Source organism: Triturus cristatus, chromosome 3_2 (assembly GCF_964204655.1).
Source record: "Triturus cristatus chromosome 3_2, aTriCri1.1, whole genome shotgun sequence".
Classification (NCBI taxonomy): Eukaryota; Metazoa; Chordata; class Amphibia; order Caudata; family Salamandridae; genus Triturus; species Triturus cristatus.
Window position 1 is genome coordinate 224,278,261 of NC_140584.1, and position 16,569 is coordinate 224,294,829.

At 43.5% G+C, this 16,569-nt stretch overlaps 1 long non-coding RNA gene across 1 annotated transcript; it reads right to left on the reverse strand.

Moving 5' to 3' along the window:
* Positions 1-97: 97 nt before the first annotated feature.
* LOC146857059 (uncharacterized) lies at positions 98-12,386 on the reverse strand. The gene is made up of 3 exons (XR_014979533.1): positions 12,209-12,386; positions 7,977-8,117; positions 98-171 (listed from the first exon to the last, which is right to left on the reverse strand). It is a non-coding gene; the product is annotated as an uncharacterized LOC146857059 (long non-coding RNA).
* Positions 12,387-16,569: the final 4,183 nt, after the last annotated feature.

The window sequence follows — 16,569 nt, forward strand, 5'->3', positions numbered from 1 at the left end:
CTTCACGTTCAGGGGCATCTGGCACCTCTCCCAGATTTGTCATCATGTTCATGGCTTTTCAGTTCAATTTGAGGACAAGGTCACAGTCAACGCAAAGCCTCCTTTCAATATTCATCTACTCAAATGCAGGCTGCGGGTGGTAGCCATTTTCTAGCAGGCCACAATGGTCAACTTAAGTAAAAAGAAACACAAAACATAATTACTGCATATAAATGATTATACAGTGTTATTCCCCTGCTAATACCCTTATGTGTATGTATTTATCTAGCCATTTGCGACATCAAAAGCCATTAATGCATATTAATTATAAGCGCAAAACACAATAACATCACATAAGCAACATCTATTCTGTCAGTTTGCTCACCAACTTAGTTCACTTATTATTTTAGGCATGCAATAGCATTCCCACGTGTGATTCTTCTGTTAATAAGGTTGGTTAGACAAGACTCGACAAATCATTAGTAATTACTAATTAATCAGTAGTACTTTTAATAAATCATACGAAAATGAAACAGGTAATTGGTTTAAAAGTAAAAAACCCTGCTCCATCACCACAACTTAACATGATGATCTCCTTCAGCCATTACAGGCATTGAAAAGATGCAAAATTATTTCCGATATTCAATCTTCCAGGCAGCACAACCTTCTCCTTGGAAGAATTCAAAATGAATGAGGAAAAGGGGTATACACTTCCTCTTTCCCACAATTGACAGAGTTCTAATCTAAATAAACTCTGTTTTACAAAAGCTAAAGTAATGCAGCATATAGTTCACAAACCACGGTTACAATACTAACACATATGCTCCAGTGGTACCGCGGTACAATCGAGGAGCCACTATTGAAAGCAAAATGGTCACGCAGATGAAGCTTGTGATCAGAATGAACTTTGACGTACTTCAAAGTACTGTGGTACCAAATCAAATCAATTAAATAGGTAATAGTATAATAAACAATATTGCATGATTAGAATCAAATATTTTGAAAATATAAAAAAACTTAAAAATTCTATGAAAAAAAATCTAAATTCTGAGGATAAGTTATAGTTAGGAAAAAAATAATAAGTTATTTGTATAAAAACCAGCTTAAACTACACAAAATATAGAAGTTCTAAAGTTATAGTAATGACTTAAAGTTATAGCTTGATCACCATCCAAATTTTACTATAACTTGCACACCTCTGTAGACAGTGATGTCAACTCGCTACGTAGACTAAATGAATTATAACTTGTCCCTCTACCATGCACAATGTTATCATACATAATGTCATTTGACATGTCATCAGTGCTGTTATGAATGGTTTGATTTATTATGTTATAAGTGATAAAAAGGGTATAGGCAGCAGATGGCGAAAGTGCGAGTTGTAGTTCAGCCATGGTTCAGGCAGGCCTTCCAAGCGTAGTCTACTTTCATTCCACAGTTACCACATGATGTAATTGATATATCATCTTAATGTATAGTGAATGATCTAAAGAAATTGCCGTCTCACATTCTATCTAAAGAAAGGAAGGAGTTTAGATACAAAAGACCTCAATACAATGAGGCTCGGAAAGCTTCATAAAGCAGTTCGGAGGCTTTCCGAGCCTCATCACGGTTTCAAAACGGAAATCCTCATTATAATTGAGGCTGTCAGTTTTGAAACCAGTCCGACATTCTGGCTCACTTTCAACAGACTCAAAGAGCATGTCTGCCAATCGGAACCAGCACATAATCCCTATGGATGGCGTTTTATGCCATCTTGCTTATGATGGTAAGCTTGGTACAAACTATGGTATTTATTTAATTAATTAATTTTTTTAAAAGTGTTTTATATAGCGCTGGCTAGACCCGAAGGTATCAGAACGCTTTACATAAGGTTCCACAAAGTTGCAAACTTACATCAGTTACAAGTTACCAAAGATATCAGTAAAAACATTTAAGGAGCATAGAAGAAAAGGAAAATGGGGTGGGAAAGGGAGAGGGGGTAAGGGAAAAAGGGGTAGGGTATAGATACGATGGAGAGACAAAGGGGAAGTTTGCCCAAGGTCCGGCTGGGTAGGCGACGGCCGAGGGGGAATCCGCAGCCCATCTCCTCTTGAGCTATCAGGTGGCTCCACCGGGCATCAGTCAAATAGCTAGGTCTCAACAGAAATACATTAAAGGGATAGAAGGCAAGAAGAAGGGAGCATAGAGGGGGAAGGGGGTAGGGTGAAGGAGTAGGAGGGGGTACGACAGAGAGACGAAGGAACGTCTGCCCAGAGTCTGGCTGGGTAGGTGACGGCTGAGGGGGAATCCACAGCCCATCTCCTCTTCAGCTAACAGGTAGCTCCACCGGGCATCAGTCAAATAGCAGGGTCTCCATGGTCGAGGGAATGTTCAAGGAGAACATGTCCTGGAGGGAGAGCAGGATCCAGGTCAGGTGAGGGATGTGGTTAAGATCAGGTGGATGACCAGTTCTAATGTCCTGGAGTGGTAGAGCATCATGGAGAGACCAACTGAGGCGGCCAACTTGAGGTCAGGCAGGGGGTTGTGGCCATGGTGTTAATTTCAGTCTTGACGTCCGCCAGGGACGCTAACAGGTCTTCCTTGGTCAGCACCATTTCAGATTCAACACTCTCCTGGTCGCCCACCTGTTTTTTCCCCGCCTGTGTGAATTAGTTTGACACCTTAATTCTGGCTATTTTAGGTGGCATCGATGCGATCACTGCCCACCGCCAGGGAGTCCCGGGCCGCGCAGTTCTCCAGGGGATCCCTCTCTGTGTTGTGGGGGTCAGTCGCGCTTGTGGAGAGGTGACTCTGGTGTGTGCCTAGGTCCTTCTTTGTGTCTGAAATGGTGGGTCTCCTCGAGGTGGAACTTAGCAGTGGCTCATGGCTGCCATCTCAGGGTCAGGCAAGAGCTGTGTGTGTTACTGAGTCTCACTGTACCTGGGCCTTCTTAAAATCCTTCTAAGACTTTTCAGGGTGCCTCAGTAAAGCTCTCCCTTACCCCCAGGCACTTCAGGGATATCTCCTGTGATATCTCCTGTGTGGGGGGTTCCGACTGCCATTTTGGGTTCAGGTGGGCCGAAATGAGCACTGTTCCTCCCTCCCAGCGGCCGTTTTCTTGGTCCCCTCTCTCTGAGAGGGCGAGGGATCAAGGTTGATGAGACCCAGGGAGCTCCCAGCAGCCTTCTGACCCCCTCGGGACTCTTTATCGCCCACCAGTAAGCCCTCCGGTGTTCATGTCTCCCGCAGCTCTTCTCTGTGTACTTGCTCACCGAGCCACCTCAATGGTACCGGAGGCAAAACAACCCATCTGAAAAAACACCACATGATCCAGTGAGAGGCGCACATTAGTGGCCAAAAAAGTAAAACTGCACCCATTGCTGTTGGTGAGGATGAGGAAGTGGAAGAAGATATGATCGCAGTGGAAAGTGAACAGGAGGGAGACATGTTCTCTGGTACACAAAGTAGCCCTGTCCCCAGCAGTGCAGGGGTACCGCCCATATCCTCATCAGCCTCAGCAACATCTCAGTGGCACCATAGTAAGAGTCAGGCTGAGACACCAAGGCAACAGAGTACCACAATGAAAAAAGTGCCTCACTGAGCTAAACAACATCTGGGTTCAAGAAGTCACCTGCATCAGTGGATCCAGAAAGAAAAGAAAACAGCCTTCTATTATCAGCCTGCTTTGGTCAGAGGGGCTGTACGAACGCAACCACCCTATGGCACGATTGTACAATGCGAAGCTGGCGAAAATGTTAGTGCTGGAACTTCTCCCTTTTTCTTTTGTGGAATGGGATGTTTTCTAGAATTTGTGACAGCCATCTCCCAAAAATGGAAGGTTCCCAGTCGGTCCTATTTCACCAGAGTTGCTGTTCCAGCACTACATCACGACGTGCTGGAATTGCTTGAACAAGCTTTGCAGCAGAGTGCTGTTCACAATATCCACCTGACAACAGACATGTGGACCCATTGCCAAGCCACTGATTACATGTGCATCACTGCACACTGGATCTCTTTTGTGGGGGTTAGAGAAAAGATATCTGCAGCAGGTGTTGTTGACACTGCTGAGATTTTTAATGCTACTCGTAAACATGCAACTATAGCCATTTTTGCCATGGAGAAATCTCATACTACTGCAAACATTTTGGAAGAGGTTAACAGCAAGGTCTTTGAATGGCTGCACCCAAGAGGGCTTAGCATTGGTTTTGTTGCCACAGACAATGGCAGTAATATAGTTAAGGCCATTCGCAATGGGGGCTATTTCAGGGTCCTGTGTTTGGCGCACTGCATTAAAATCATTGTTAAAGACTTTCTGAAAAAAGAAGACCGAGTCAGGAACTTACTGACCACCTGCAGAAGAATATGCACACATTTCAGCCATTCTTTTAAAGTCAGGAAGCAGCTGAGGATCATTCAACGTGAGCATAGAATGCCAGTCAAATCACTCATCCAGGAGGTGCCAACACTTTGGAATTTAACTTATTACATGCTTGATCGTCTGTTTGATCAGTACACACCAATCAATAACTATGTCATGCAAAGACTAGGGGATACTACTGTGAAAGGCATGACCGTTGGGATGGACCAATGGGGCCTAGTTAAATGCCTGACAGAGATGCTACTTCCTTCATAGCTCTTCAAACATGAAGTCAACAAGGAGGACTGTACTATGGGCCAAGCTATCCCATTGTTGCAAATGCTGGAGCAATAGCTGAAGGCGGTGTCTGAATCATAAAAAGGTCCGGAGGAAAAAAAAGAAGCATATGAGTTGGTGGAGAGCTTAGCCTTTCGCTTAACTGAAAATACAAGGTGCAAACTAGCATTTTGTCAGACAAACATTACATTTGTGCCACAATTCTGGATCCACGGTACAAATCAGCACTGAACACTAAGACATGAATTCCTTTTTCAGAAGTGGATGTTGCCCAGTACAAAACTTGGATAGCTGAGGCAGCCAGTGATTTGGAAAAGGAACGGCTGGTGACTAAAGGTATGCTGCTCCAACCCACAACAAGTACTGCATCAGGGCATCTGGCATCAAGTTCAATTTCAGCGCCGGACGGCAATGTGTTTGGCTCACAGCAGTCACCAACACTATCAACAACAGCAAGAACCGGATCATCATCAGCCCCAGTAAAATATGTGAATCACATCAGGAAGATGAAGACAGCGACTTATGTGATGGAGGTAGTGTGTTAGATGATTACCTACCTCTGGTTGAATCACCAGAGTTTGAGGACGAGCTGTACTTCCCTGACAACTAGGCTTTCAACTTGTTACTTTCTTTCTCCATTATTTACTTTTATTATTTGTGTGTGTCTCTGTCTTTCTGGTTCGAATCACAAGATATCCATCACCACCGTCTGCACTTTTTACTGCCATATTGGAGTTGCAGCTGTACGCGTTTAAGTCCACTCCTCCGAGTCCTGCTCCATCCTCCTGACTCGCCCTAAATCCATTTCCCTAAAGCCAGATGATTATGTGGAGAATAGTACAAGAAATGTTGCCTTGTCGAGTCCCTCAAAAAGAAGTGGAACATGATGACTATAGCTTTCCTCCTTTCCGAGCCGAGAGAGACTGCCCCTTAACTTAAGATGAGAAGGAACAGGTAATGATGGTATGCCATGGAAGTGACTCAAGTCAATGTTTCCCTTCTTGTTGTTTAATAACAAAATTGTACTTCTTCTGCAGGCCGATCCATTGCATTTTTGAATATGGATCTGGAGGGACTCACTCGGTACACTACAGACTGAGTTGGACAACACCATAATGATGACCACATAGTATCTTCGCAGTTAGTCAGTTGTATCGGAGATGATTGATGAAATAACCCAGGACGTTTCAAATAACGAAGTGGCATAAAAGGTAAACAAGTCAATAACAAGGTGATGCTTCCACAACTCCTGAAACTGTACACACAGCATATGCGGCACTCAGTGTTCCTTCATCCGTTCTCAAGCAAGATCCATCCACAAACAACACATGATCACTCTCAGGCAGTGGCAGATCTCTTATGTCTGGTCTTGGTTTTGTACAGTAATCCAGCACATCTAGGCAATCATGATCAACTTCATCTCTCACTCCCACACTTTCAGCATCAGGCAACAGTGTTGCTGGATTCACATTCACACATCTCTCCAGGCTCACATTTGTTGCACCAAGAATGACTTTCTCATATTTAGTCAGCCGACTATGAGACATGAACTGTGTCCGGCTTCTTGTTAAAAGGATTGCCACATCATGAGGTACGAATACCCGTACAGGATATCCCATTATAATTCCCTCACTTTGTTCCAGACTCCTGCATGTAGCAGCTACTGCTTTCAGGCAACCTGGTAAACCCACAGCTACTGGGTCGAGTGTTGATGAGAAGTATGCAATTGGCCTCCTCAGACGTCCATGTTTCTGGATTAACACTGAAAGTGCACATCCATTTCTCTCACTACAGTACAGCTCAAATTATTTTTCGTAATCTGGCATTCCTAGAGCAGGAGCATCACATAGCCTGTTCTTTAATTCTTTGAATGCTGCCATTTCTTCTGGGTTTAATTCCAATGGGTCTTTCACCTCACTTTTTGTCAATTTAATCAGTGGCTTGGCAATCAGGGAAAAGTTACTTATCCACTGACGACAGTAACCAACCATTCCCAGGAACATTCTTACTTCTCTTTGTGTCATTGGGGCTCTCATCCCTCTGATGATTTTAATCCTGTCAATGGTCACTTTCCTCAGGCCTTTCTCAATATTATGTCCCAGATACTGGACTTCTCTTTTGCAGAATTGCAATTTGGCTGGAGATACCTTTAATCCTCCATCTGCCAAGTGATTCAGTAAAGCAATGGTGTCTACTTCACAGACTTCACGTGTTTTTGATGCCACAAGCAGGTCATCAATGTATTGGACCAAAACCGAATTTTCTCCAGGGATTTCTTCAGCAATTGATTAAATATCAAAGGGCTCTCTGTATACCCCTGTGGAATTCAGCACCATGCCAAAATTCGCTCTCCAAATCTAAATGCAAAAATCGGCTGGCTGTCGTGATGCAACGGGATTGAAAAGAAAGCATGGCACAAATCAATTACTGTGTACCATTCTGCATCATGGGGAATCTGATACAAAATCACTGATGGATTTGGCACAATTGGACAACATGACACAACAATCTTGTTAATTTTTCTCAAATCTTGTACTATACTGAACTTTCCATTGGGTTTCTTCAGTCCCATTATTGGTGAATTACATGGGCTGCTAAATATTTCTCTTAACACCCCCTGTTGGATCATTTTCTCAATTATGGGTGTTATTCCTTCAATTATTTCAGGTGTCAGTCTGTATTGTGGAATGTTTGGGTAAACCACTCCCTCTTTTACAGTAATTTTTACTGGATCTACATTTCTCATCAGGCCCACATCTTCTCCAGTAAAATCCCAAACTGCTGCTTTTACTGTCTGTTTTAATTCTGGGGGTAATGCATCTGTATTAAACACAGCATATGTCCCCATAGCCTCACATTCCCTGTTATCCAGGGTCATTCTGTATAGGACATCCTCATCTGGTGTCTCAAAGGTTATTCCATCTGGAGTACAGAAAATAGTGCAATTCATCTTGCACAGTAGGTCCCTACCTAGCAAGTTCACAGGACTAGTGGCACACACCACAAATCGGTGCATGTCTGAAAATTTCCCTATTCTAACCCTTACTGGTTCAGTAAGATGAGTTTTGATCTGTGTGTTGGACACACCAACTACTTGGATTGCTTCATCCGAGAGAGGAAGATTCTTTATATCAGCTGACGTGACAGTTAATCTGGTAGCTCCTGTGTCAACTAGAAAAGTAACACTTTCACCATTGATTTTCCGATCTACAAAAGGTCCTGCCTGGTCTATTTCTAGAGTTGCGCCAAGTACGCACTCTTCCTCCTCTCTTCGGCACCGTCAGAAGTCTCCCTCAGAATCACTTCCCTCATTCCTTAGCCAATATTGTGACACAGCGCTTGCGCGTTTTGGCTTGTTTACCTGTTCTTCATCGTAGAACCCCGAATCCTGGCTGTACTTCTGGGATCCTCTTCTTTGTGGCAAGGGTGGTTTTGGCACCTGATTCTGCTGCTTAACAGCCTTCTGCTGTTGCTGATGCTGACCACACCCCTCACTCTGCACCTGTGAATTCAATGATGGATTGTCATCATTAGTAGACGGTGGATTCTTACACTCGGATTTCCAGTGCCCTAATTTTCCACAGTTGTGGCAGGGAAACCTTTTCTTTGCTTCTTCAATATTGCCTTTCCCTTTTCCTGTGCCAAATCTGGGTTTATTTCCTGGGTTATTTGCTTGTTCAGCCAACTGAGCCTCCTGTCTTTCTGCAACTTTCACCTGTGCCCACATTGCCTTTTCTTTCAGTTTCCTTTGCTTTGCCTCAATTTCATCACTGAAGTATTTTGCATGTCTCAGGATCTCATCAATCTTTTTGCTCTGCCAGTCTATGGTATGCTGCCTTATCATTTCACTGATTTCAAGTCGCAAGCCATACACAAATCTATATACAAAATGGCTCAAATCCTTGTCACCCACATGTTCCTCTCCACTGAACTGTTTGAAAGCCAGTATTAGTCTTTCATAGTAAGCATGGACTGATTCTTTCACTTCTTGATGTGTTCGATCTATTTTAACCCAGTCTGTTTCCTTGGGGGGTATCTTATTTTTCAGGAAAGCCATAACCTGCTCATACTTTTTCATGACCTCCGGGTCTGGAGCTCCTGTCTTTGGATCTCTTGGGTATTCTTTAGTGGGCCAGTCTATGACTATTTTACATTCTGCCCACAAGTCTGCTGGTATAATTATATCAAACAGACTATTCAGGTCGATCCACAGCACTTTTGACAACTTCACAAATCTGTCAACCTGTCTATACCACTCGACGGGCTTCTCTCTTAGTCGAGGGAAATCATTTGTAAATGACAAAATATCTTGTCTGGTCCATGGGACATGTACGTACCCTCCTCCTGGAATCTCCCTCATGGGATAAGCTGTCACTGCTTTCTCCTTTTCTTTCATAGGGAATGTTGAGTAAGTTCTGTCTGCTGCTTCCTCTCGTTTTCTATACCATCTATCTTTCCATCTCTCCACATCTCCCCATTTTCTCAGCAAAGCAATCATCTCCTTAATCTGCCCTGTTCGGCCTGCATTATTCAGATTCTCAATGTCCTTATCGGTAAAATCCACTCGGTAAGGCTTTTGTAAAGCTTTTACCTTCTCCATGTCGATTCCCATTTCACTGGCTATTCCTTTCAACCTGTCATGTATGTTCTTTGCTCTCCATGTGATACTTTTACACAGAAGTAGGATTTCCCCTTCCTGATAATTTTTCAGCATTTCTGTAGGGACTGTTCCTACAATCAGCTCCTCCATTTCCATACGTATTCTAGCTACATCAATTCCCTGGGATTCCTTTTCTTTCCTCTGCAGAGCTTTCAGCCAATCATTCAAATCTTCCGCAGTTATCCCTGTGGATTTTTCTGCACCCCCTGGTTCTGTCACTCTTTGTGGTTCTAAGATCGATCCTCCAATCATTCTGTTCCCTTCCACACAACCGGAATTCAAACCTGAGTTAGTCTGCACATTCAACTCTCCTCCACATATGGTATGTCTCCACTGATTGTCTCCTGATCTCCACTGATTTTCTCCCGTTCTCATTTCAGCCTGCTCTGGAGGAACAATCAATCTGTTGCCTACATATGGAACTGTCAAACCACCTTCACCAACCCTCTGCTTTTCGAAAACACTCATAACCGGACCTATTGTTACAGGCACCGTAACTGCTTCAAGATTTTTAGTCAGTTCTCTGATTTTCTCTGTCAATTCAAATGTGGTTCTTGCTAGTTCTCTGGTCTTTTCATCCTCAATTTCATTCTCCCTTTCTCTCTCTCTCTCTCTCTCTCTCTCTCTCTCTCTCTCTCTCTCTCTCTCTCTCTGCAAGAGAATTACTGCTTTTCAACTCAGGGGTCATGACTTCTGTTTTTATAATCCGCAGAGTGTCTTTCATTGGGGTAATTGATGTTCCTACCTCTGGTTCTCGTTTATACGGGGGTGGTCTTTTGTAGAACATGTCATCTAAGACATCATCATCAGACTCATTCGACCCATACCTCCTTGTTTTTACATTATGTTCTTTCTCTGTACACCTTTTCCCTTCTGTCTCCTCTGCAGTTCTTACAGGATATAATCCCTCAGTCATACTGGCATATCGCCATCTTTTCATCCGATCATGATGAGTTTCGCGATCATACTTTCGCCCAAACATATACCTGTAATTTCCTCCACTCCTCTGCTTTTCTCGCTCGTGCACTTCATCTTCCCATTCAGTCAATGCATCAAACTGCGTTGGCCTAGACCGAGGCTCTAGACTCATCATCCTCTCCCGTAAATTTCTCATTATGGCCAGATTAAATGAGCCATGCTCTGGGAAAGCTAAAACTCCATCCTCTTTAGTATACTTTACCCAGTTGTCTAACCAAATACAGGTATGATACCCATATTTCGCAACCATGAAGGATGCGGGGGTTCTTATCGGAGGAAGTAACTGTCCTTCCCTAGTCACAATATCCTTATCCTTGTCAAACCAGTTCTTAACCTTACTAAACAAGGATTTCTTTTTTCTTTTCCCCAGCGTGGTAATACATTTTCTTATTTTCCACAACCCTTTTGTCTTTACTACAACTGTACGATCTCCTGTCCAATTGCAGCGCGACTCACACTAACGCACCAATCCTGGAGCGTCTACGTCACTGACTCAGTCCACGAATCCCAGCGCGACTCACACCAACGCACCAATCCTGGAGCGTCTATGTCACCCTGTATGTCTCCCAATCCTTGAGCGGCGTACACTAGCACACCAATCACCGTGCTTCCACCGTTCTAACCCACTGTCCAATCACAGCGCGGTCTTCCTGACGTCAGCAGTCGCTGCAGCAGCTTCTGCTCCTGTCTCCTGTCTCTCTCGTCTACCCCTCCTTTACAAAACTACTCGGTAGACTTTGTTTCAATTTCTACGAGTCTGTTAGTTACAACATACAAACATCTCCATTGTCTGCTTCGCTAGCCACAGAACAGCAAAAGACCTTTCCCATGAGAATTCTGCCTTTCCCGAGAGAAGAGCTTACCTCTGCCCTTCTACGGAATTGTTACTTCCGTTGATAAAGTAGCACATCCCTCTACTCTACCCTTCTAACAAGCACCAATTAACTGCTTTCTCCGGAATGCTCCTAAGAGTTTCACAATTAACCAGAATGCCTTCTCATTCACGCACTTTCACACCAGAAAATGTAGTACATTCACAAAGAATTCTGTCTTTCCCGAGAACAGCGAACAGTCTGTCCTACTATAGAATTATATCACACGTTAACAAAACAGCGCTTACCTCTGCTCTGTCCTTCTAGCAAGCTCTGAAAATACCTATTACCTTTCTAGTGATAAGCGTTACCGGAATGCCATAAGGATCCCTGATACCTAAGACCAGAACTTCACAGATAACCTTCGCTATCATATACACTTCTCTCACACAGAAAATACGTTTCTAATGGTAACACACGGCGATGCTACCTCACCGAACCCAGACAATGCGACGCGCAACTTCAATTGTCACACGTTTTTCCCCTGTCTACATACAGGGCTAACAATCCCGCCTTTTTCCAAGAGCAGCACTCCCTCTGCCCTACTACGGAACTGTCAACGACTTCCTACGTCCCAGAAGCCGTACACACTACATAAAACTCAATACGACTTCAACATATAGTGTTAGTACAAACATCGATATCAATCAATAATCAATAAGGTTATATACACGCAAATTCACCAGATCAAAACAATAGTTAACCATCATTCTGTTACCAAGAAACTGGTGCAGATCGGAGCTTCCGAATCCCCTCTACTGCCACGGACAGAGTGATTTCACAGTCACACGCGCACACACACATCACACGCTGGTGGGGCCCATAACACCAACATTCATCCTACCATTCTATCCGTGCCATGTATAAGGGGATACACTTTCAATACCTAACCAATCTGCATATACCTTGAGGTCAATGACATCAACTAGTTGCTATAGATTTGGTGAAACATCATATTACACTGAATATTCAATAAACATGACAATAAAATAACCACCCGACACAGTAATTCAAACAGAATATTGTTTATCTAAAATTGTAAGAAAAGCCAATTAAATGCAAGTTCATTTCTCTCATATTTACCTATTCTGGCTAAAAGTCGTTTTCTAAGTCAGAACTGGTCCTCAGCAAAATAGTTAAAGTTTCTAGCCGTCATGTAGAGTCACCGTCCTCTCCGTCAGCATCGGGACCTCTGATCATTGGTTCGGGAAGAAGTGGCGCTAGACCTCTCTAGTCTACTAATATTTATACCAAATTTACATTCCAAATGTTGCAATCATATCTTACAAAAACAGTTGAATGGCGGAAATTATGTCGTCTTGGTACATTGGGATACAACAATAGATTTTCTCACGTATTAATGGTCACAAATAATGAATAGAAATTAGGAGTCCATGACTAATTCGTTACTTCTACGGATGTCTCTTTAGGATAATATGTATCTCATCCTTGGGACCATTATAAGTTCATCAGGTCGGATTTTGGATTCGCAACAAATCTTCACGTTCAGGGGCATCTGGCACCTCTCCCAGATTTGTCATCATGTTCATGGCTTTTCAGTTCAATTTGAGGACAAGGTCACAGTCAACGCAAAGCCTCCTTTCAATATTCATCTACTCAAATGCAGGCTGCGGGTGGTAGCCATTTTCTAGCAGGCCACAATGGTCAACTTAAGTAAAAAGAAACACAAAACATAATTACTGCATATAAATGATTATACAGTGTTATTCCCCTGCTAATACCCTTATGTGTATGTATTTATCTAGCCATTTGCGACATCAAAAGCCATTAATGCATATTAATTATAAGCGCAAAACACAATAACATCACATAAGCAACATCTATTCTGTCAGTTTGCTCACCAACTTAGTTCACTTATTATTTTAGGCATGCAATAGCATTCCCACGTGTGATTCTTCTGTTAATAAGGTTGGTTAGACAAGACTCGACAAATCATTAGTAATTACTAATTAATCAGTAGTACTTTTAATAAATCATACGAAAATGAAACAGGTAATTGGTTTAAAAGTAAAAAACCCTGCTCCATCACCACAACTTAACATGATGATCTCCTTCAGCCATTACAGGCATTGAAAAGATGCAAAATTATTTCCGATATTCAATCTTCCAGGCAGCACAACCTTCTCCTTGGAAGAATTCAAAATGAATGAGGAAAAGGGGTATACACTTCCTCTTTCCCACAATTGACAGAGTTCTAATCTAAATAAACTCTGTTTTACAAAAGCTAAAGTAATGCAGCATATAGTTCACAAACCACGGTTACAATACTAACACATATGCTCCAGTGGTACCGCGGTACAATCGAGGAGCCACTATTGAAAGCAAAATGGTCACGCAGATGAAGCTTGTGATCAGAATGAACTTTGACGTACTTCAAAGTACTGTGGTACCAAATCAAATCAATTAAATAGGTAATAGTATAATAAACAATATTGCATGATTAGAATCAAATATTTTGAAAATATAAAAAAACTTAAAAATTCTATGAAAAAAAATCTAAATTCTGAGGATAAGTTATAGTTAGGAAAAAAATAATAAGTTATTTGTATAAAAACCAGCTTAAACTACACAAAATATAGAAGTTCTAAAGTTATAGTAATGACTTAAAGTTATAGCTTGATCACCATCCAAATTTTACTATAACTTGCACACCTCTGTAGACAGTGATGTCAACTCGCTACGTAGACTAAATGAATTATAACTTGTCCCTCTACCATGCACAATGTTATCATACATAATGTCATTTGACATGTCATCAGTGCTGTTATGAATGGTTTGATTTATTATGTTATAAGTGATAAAAAGGGTATAGGCAGCAGATGGCGAAAGTGCGAGTTGTAGTTCAGCCATGGTTCAGGCAGGCCTTCCAAGCGTAGTCTACTTTCATTCCACAGTTACCACATGATGTAATTGATATATCATCTTAATGTATAGTGAATGATCTAAAGAAATTGCCGTCTCACATTCTATCTAAAGAAAGGAAGGAGTTTAGATACAAAAGACCTCAATACAATGAGGCTCGGAAAGCTTCATAAAGCAGTTCGGAGGCTTTCCGAGCCTCATCACGGTTTCAAAACGGAAATCCTCATTATAATTGAGGCTGTCAGTTTTGAAACCAGTCCGACATTCTGGCTCACTTTCAACAGACTCAAAGAGCATGTCTGCCAATCGGAACCAGCACATAATCCCTATGGATGGCGTTTTATGCCATCTTGCTTATGATGGTAAGCTTGGTACAAACTATGGTATTTATTTAATTAATTAATTTTTTTTAAAGTGTTTTATATAGCGCTGGCTAGACCCGAAGGTATCAGAACGCTTTACATAAGGTTCCACAAAGTTGCAAACTTACATCAGTTACAAGTTACCAAAGATATCAGTAAAAACATTTAAGGAGCATAGAAGAAAAGGAAAATGGGGTGGGAAAGGGAGAGGGGGTAAGGGAAAAAGGGGTAGGGTATAGATACGATGGAGAGACAAAGGGGAAGTTTGCCCAAGGTCCGGCTGGGTAGGCGACGGCCGAGGGGGAATCCGCAGCCCATCTCCTCTTGAGCTATCAGGTGGCTCCACCGGGCATCAGTCAAATAGCTAGGTCTCAACAGAAATACATTAAAGGGATAGAAGGCAAGAAGAAGGGAGCATAGAGGGGGAAGGGGGTAGGGTGAAGGAGTAGGAGGGGGTACGACAGAGAGACGAAGGAACGTCTGCCCAGAGTCTGGCTGGGTAGGTGACGGCTGAGGGGGAATCCACAGCCCATCTCCTCTTCAGCTAACAGGTAGCTCCACCGGGCATCAGTCAAATAGCAGGGTCTCCATGGTCGAGGGAATGTTCAAGGAGAACATGTCCTGGAGGGAGAGCAGGATCCAGGTCAGGTGAGGGATGTGGTTAAGATCAGGTGGATGACCAGTTCTAATGTCCTGGAGTGGTAGAGCATCATGGAGAGACCAACTGAGGCGGCCAACTTGAGGTCAGGCAGGGGGTTGTGGCCATGGTGTTAATTTCAGTCTTGACGTCCGCCAGGGACGCTAACAGGTCTTCCTTGGTCAGCACCATTTCAGATTCAACACTCTCCTGGTCGCCCACCTGTTTTTTCCCCGCCTGTGTGAATTAGTTTGACACCTTAATTCTGGCTATTTTAGGTGGCATCGATGCGATCACTGCCCACCGCCAGGGAGTCCCGGGCCGCGCAGTTCTCCAGGGGATCCCTCTCTGTGTTGTGGGGGTCAGTCGCGCTTGTGGAGAGGTGACTCTGGTGTGTGCCTAGGTCCTTCTTTGTGTCTGAAATGGTGGGTCTCCTCGAGGTGGAACTTAGCAGTGGCTCATGGCTGCCATCTCAGGGTCAGGCAAGAGCTGTGTGTGTTACTGAGTCTCACTGTACCTGGGCCTTCTTAAAATCCTTCTAAGACTTTTCAGGGTGCCTCAGTAAAGCTCTCCCTTACCCCCAGGCACTTCAGGGATATCTCCTGTGATATCTCCTGTGTGGGGGGTTCCGACCGCCATTTTGGGTTCAGGTGGGCCGAAATGAGCACTGTTCCTCCCTCCCAGCGGCCGTTTTCTTGGTCCCCTCTCTCTGAGAGGGCGAGGGATCAAGGTTGATGAGACCCAGGGAGCTCCCAGCAGCCTTCTGACCCCCTCGGGACTCTTTATCGAACACCAGTAAGCCCTCCGGTGTTCATGTCTCCCGCAGCTCTTCTCTGTGTACTTGCTCACCGAGCCACCTCAATGGTACCGGAGGCAAAACAACCCATCTGAAAAAACACCACATGATCCAGTGAGAGGCGCACCTTAGTGGCCAAAAAAGTAAAACTGCACCCATTGCTGTTGGTGAGGATGAGGAAGTGGAAGAAGATATGATCGCAGTGGAAAGTGAACAGGAGGGAGACATGTTCTCTGGTACACAAAGTAGCCCTGTCCCCAGCAGTGCAGGGGTACCGCCCATATCCTCATCAGCCTCAGCAACATCTCAGTGGCACCATAGTAAGAGTCAGGCTGAGACACCAAGGCAACAGAGTACCACAATGAAAAAAGTGCCTCACTGAGCTAAACAACATCTGGGTTCAAGAAGTCACCTGCATCAGTGGATCCAGAAAGAAAAGAAAACAGCCTTCTATTATCAGCCTGCTTTGGTCAGAGGGGCAGTACGAACGCAACCACCCTATGGCACGATTGTACAATGCGAAGCTGGCGAAAATGTTAGTGCTGGAACTTCTCCCTTTTTCTTTTGTGGAATGGGATGTTTTCTAGAATTTGTGACAGCCATCTCCCAAAAATGGAAGGTTCCCAGTCGGTCCTATTTCACCAGAGTTGCTGTTCCAGCACTACATCACGACGTGCTGGAATTGCTTGAACAAGCTTTGCAGCAGAGTGCTGTTCACAATATCCACCTGACAACAGACATGTGGACCCATTGCCAAGCCACTGAT